We start from the raw sequence: 5,538 nt of genomic DNA on the forward strand, positions 1-5,538 counted from the left end.
CCTTCCAGTGCTTTGAGCATCTCCCATTGCACTTTGCATTAGGAATCTGTGTCACCGACCCATTCCAACAGATATTCTGGACCATCTGGCTAAGAGCCAGCCTGCTCAGCAGGTGTGAAGGGATGGAACCCTCAGCACACATTCCTGAGACTATAGGATCCATTCCCAGGCTCCCCAGGCTCCTGGTAGACCCAGGCCTCATGCCAAGAAAGGACAAGATTTCAAAGGAAGATTCATGAGTGTGAATAGGATTATGAGTGTCAGAAGCTACAGAAAGGGCACAGTGCACAAAGCGACCAGTTCTAACAACCAGGAGTTTCCGAGAACCTCTGAGCAAGCACTTTTGAATGGTAGAGGCAGCAAAACCGGACTGCTCAGAACTACAGAGGGAAGGAACAATAGCAAAATAAATACATTAGATATGGTCTACTTCTTTGAGAAGTGTATTGACAAGGAGGAGGAGACAGACGAGAAGTGGTGGTGGGATGGGGAGGATTTAAGTCCAGAGGCGATAGGAACTTTTCTTTTTCAACAGCATTCAAACATGTTTTCTGTGACTTGTATGTGCCAGGCACTGTCCTAGACCCCAGAGATAGAGCCACGAATACAAACCAGCAAAATTCCTGCCTTCAGCAGCTTATGCTCGGGGGAGGGATTAGGAAAGGGAACGGGTGGAAAAACATACCAAATATAAAAATAAACACATAAATATAAATAAATACTTTTAGACGATGATGTGACAATGTCAATAATATAGCAGTGACGTAAGAGTTTGTTATAATGAGATGGAGGCTGGGGGAAGGGTGGTTGGACAGGGCTTCCATAAAGGGGTGACATTTGAGCTGAAAGCCTCAGGAGTGAGAAGGAACTGGCTGTGCAGGTCAGTCAACAGGGAGTTCAGAGGCCCTGTGGCAGGTACCAGTTCAAGGGACAAAAGGACCAGTGTGGTAAAACACAGGAAGCAGAGGGGGGTGTGGGGGAGGAGAGGCAGCGACAGATCGCCGACCACTTCAGGCCACAGAAGTGAGTTTGGGTTTAATTCTGATTGCAAGGTGAAACCACTGGGAGAGTTGAAGCAGGAAAGCTAAGTAATCATGTATGTATTTTTGAAAGATGACCTTGCCTACAGAGTGGAAAATGAATTCTAGGGGCAGGAGCAGAAATGCTGGTGTCTGTGCACGAGCCTGGATAGGAGATACTGCCACCAAGGGAGCGGCGGTGGGGAAGGTGAGAATCTTGCAGATGCAGGGTTGATAACACTCACTGATGAACTGCCTGTGGGGAGAGCTGGGCAGAAAAGAATTGAGCATGACTCCCAGGACCTTGGCCCCAGCACCTGGGCTGAATGTTGGTGCTCTTTCCTGAGATGGGAAGACAGGAGCAGGAGCTTGGGGAGAGCTGAGAATATTGGACAAGTCAACTTTGAGATGCCAGTATGCCAGGGGAGATCTGAAGGAGATGGCTAGGAGAAGTTAGGCCAGCAATACAAATTTTGAAGTTATCAGAACACAGATTTTTTAAAAAGAAGTCAGATTAGTTAAAAATAGAGTTACCACAGTTACCACATAAGCAATTCCATTCTGGGTATAGACCCCAAAGAATTGAGAACAGGTGTTCAAAAAAACCTTGTACACAAATATTCATAGCAGCACTATTTAAAATAGCCAAATGGTAGAAACAATACACATGTCCATCCACAGATGAACAGATAAACTAAATGTCAAATAACCATTCTGTGGAATATTATTCAGCCATGAAAAAGAATGGAGTGCTGATACGTGCTACATGGATGACCCTTGAAAACATTATGCTAAGTGAATGATTCTGTTCATTTGGAACATCCAGAAAAAACAGATCCACAGGCTTCCCAGGTGACTCAGCGGTAAAGAATCTGCCTTCAGTGCAGGAGACACAAGCTCAATCCCTAGGTTGGGAAGATCCCCCAGAGGAGGAAATGGCAACCCACTCCAGTACTCTTGCCTGGAGAATCCCATGGACAGAGGATCCTGGTGGGCTACAGTCTGTGGGGTTGAGAAGAGTCAGACACAACAGAGCATGCATGCATAACAGTAGCATACAGAGACATAAGGCAGATTCATGGTCAGGGGCTGGAGGGAGGGCGAAATGGGGCGTGCCTGCTTAATGGGGATGGCATTATTTTTTGGGGGGGTGATGGGAATGTTCTGGAGTGAGATAGAAGTGATGGTTGCACAACATGAATGTACCATATGCCACTAAACTGCATGCTTGAAAGGATAAAATGTATGTTAATGGTATTTTGTCACACTCAAAAAAAAACAAGCAAGGGGATTGGAGGAGACAATTTAAGGAGAGGATGTTGACGGGAAAAAGGACCCCAGACTGAACCCTGGAGCACACTGATATTTAGAGGCCAAGCAGAAGTTGGTTGGCCAAATACAGAGGTTCAAAAGGAGCCAACTGTGATACTGGAGGAAAATTACGGGAGTTGCTGTTTAGAACCCAAAAGAGAAAGTGCTTCCAGAAAGTACAGTGGCCATCTGTATCAAGAAATGTGGTTTGGATAGAGGTTGCCAGCTCCGCCTACACCCGAGTGGAGCCAGTGTGCACCGTGCCCAGCACTGATGTGCTCTTTTCTGTCTTGCCAGCGCAGCGCGTTGTCAGAATGTTTGCCAATCTGGAAGGTGAGAACTGGATCTCGGGGTAGTTTTCACTTGCGATTCCCTCACTGACAGTGAAGTTGAGCATTTTGCCAAATGTTCGAGGGCCATTTGACTTTCTTTCTGGAGAGCTATCTGTTCGTGGTCTTTGCCCATTTTTCTGTGGAGCTGTGAGTCTTATTTCTGATTTCTAGGAGCTGTGTAAATATCACAGAGTTTGGTCCTTTAAAGCATCCCCTTTTCCTGAAACTCTCTTCTCTTTGTGTCCACTACAGGACTGTCTCCTAGGTCTTCTCTCACCTTCTACGATCTCATCTCAACATTTGGTTTCTTTCTTCCCCCTCTGTGTGTGGGTTACTCTTCCCCTTGGTACCTTTTACATGGTAGTCCTCCTCATCTTCACAGCCTCACTACTCTGTGTATCTTTCTAAAGCAGCTCTTCCCTGCCTCCTCTCTCTCCATCAGGATTCTAATTACAACTATGTGCTAAAAATGCCCAAATGTATTCTTGTTCAGTTGCTCAGTCATGTCCTACTTGTTGCAACCCCATGGACTGCAGCATTCCAGGCTTCCCTGTCCTTCACTATCTCCCAGAGATTGCTCAAACTCATGTCCATGGAGTTGACGATACCATCCAACCATCTCATCCTCTGTTTCCCCCTTCTCCTCCTGCCCTCAGTCTTTCCCAGCATTAGGGTCTTTTCCAGTGAATCAGCTTTTCTCATTAGGAGGCCAAAATATTGGAGCTTCAGCTTCAGCATTAGTCCTTCCAAAGAACATTCAGGGTTGATTTTTAGGACTGATTGGTTTGATCTCCTTGCTGTTCAAGGGACTCTCAAGAGTCTTCTCCAGCACCACAGCCCAAAAGCATCAATTCTTCAGTGCTCAACCTTCCTTATGGTCCAACTCCCACATCCGTACATGACTACTGGAAAAACCATAGCTTTGACCATATGAACCTTTGTCAGCAAAGTGATGTCTTTGCTTTTTAAATACACTGTCAAATGTATAGGGAATCAGATATTAAAATAGGATTTTTCTGATGCTCCCATCTGGGTTGAGACCCCAGAGCTGATGGCAAGGATTGTGAGGCAGCCATGCCTTCTAAATAGAGGGGTTAGGCCATCCATGCAGACCCTGGAAGGGTGACCCAAACACTGCACAGGGGCCTTGTCTCATCCTGAGGATCTTTACTGGAGGCTGGGGGGTGGTTCCTGGGTTTTCTGCAGAGTTGAGGGGCTGTTGTGGCTCTTGCCCACCCGCCTCAAACCAAGCAGGGAGCTTTAAGAGAGTCTTTTGGAGAGTGTGGCCTGTGCCTTACGGAACTGGGGAGACAGAGAATTTGCACCTGCCTCACGCTTGAAAAACCCTAATAGTGAGAGGCTGGGTTCTGGTCTGGGCCCTAAGTGAGGAAAGAGAAGGGACCAAGGTCAACTGTCATCAATGCTGTTTCAGGTGGTGTGACCCCTAGTTAGTGGCTATTTTCTCTCTACTGGTCATAGAAAGTTAGAAAAAATCTTGAAGGCTTTATAAGGGTGTAATTGTTGATTTGTGTGGGAAGTCAGGAGGCAGCCAATGTAACAGCAGAAGAGAAAAAAATGCCAAATAGATAGATTCAGTAAGTCACAGAGGACCAGCCCTAAGTTCATGGAAAACATCCTTACAAACGAAGTTTTTACAAAAGACAAGCACAGGAAAAAAAAAAAACAAAAACCTCTTATGACATCGTGTAGCATTCACTTAAGACTTTTTGATATCAATTGAATTTGGACCTTAGTTTCAAAATAATAAGCTGTTTCAAAACGAAAGGAAAATAAAATGAGGTCTTATTTTAGAGCCATAAAGAGGGCTCCCTTTGGAGTCACACAGACTTGGCTTGGAAGTCCTGCTTTGCTATTTAGTAGCTGTGAAACTTTGGGCAAATCACTCAACTTCTCCAAGCCTCAATTTACTCCATCAGAGGGAAAATAATGCCTGACAAGACCATTACAAGAAGTAAATGGGATATTATAAGTGATACCCTTTGCAAAGTGTCTGCTGTTTAGTCATTGGTTTTGAGAGAGAATGTGACATCACCACTAATAATCATGGAAATGTAAATCGAAACCACAGTAAAATACCACCTCACACCTGCTAGATGGCTGTTATAGAAAAGACAAGAGATAACAAGTGTTGGCAGGGATGTGGAGAAAAGGGAACGCTTGTGCACCATTGGTGGGAATGTAAAGTGGCACAGTCATTATGGAAAACAGTGCGATGGCACCTCAGAAAGTTTAAAATTGAACTACCATATGATCCAGCAATCCCACTCCTAGGTATACATCCAAAGGAACTAGTTAGTATCTTGAAGAGATATCTACCTACCTATGTTCTTTGCAGCATTATTCACATTAGCCAGGATATGGAAATAACCTAAATGTCCAAATGAATGAAGAAAATTATAAATTTAGACATATGTGTATGTCTCTATATATGTCTATATAGAATGTGTATATTGGAGAAGGCGATGGCACCCCACTCCAGTACTCTTGCCTGGAAAACCCCATGGACGGAGGAGCCTGGTGGGCTGCAGTTCATGGGGTCGCACAAAGTCAGACACGACTGAGCGACTTCACTTTCACTTTTCACTTTCATGCACTGGAGAAGGAAATGGCAACCCACTCCAGTGTTCTTGCCTGGAGAATCCCAGGGACGGGGGAGCCTGGTGGGCTGCCGTCTCTGGGGGTTGCACAGAGTCGGACACGACTGAAGCGACTTAGCAGCAGCAGAATGTACATATACATACACAGGGGCTTCCCAGGTGGCTCAGTGGTGAAGAATCCACCCACCAATGCAGGAGACTCAGGGGATGTAGGTTCAATCCCTGGTTCTCAAAGATCCTTTGGAAAAGGAAATGGCA

This window comes from Bos javanicus, chromosome 26 (genome assembly GCF_032452875.1).
Source record: "Bos javanicus breed banteng chromosome 26, ARS-OSU_banteng_1.0, whole genome shotgun sequence".
NCBI classification, from domain to species: domain Eukaryota; kingdom Metazoa; phylum Chordata; class Mammalia; order Artiodactyla; family Bovidae; genus Bos; species Bos javanicus.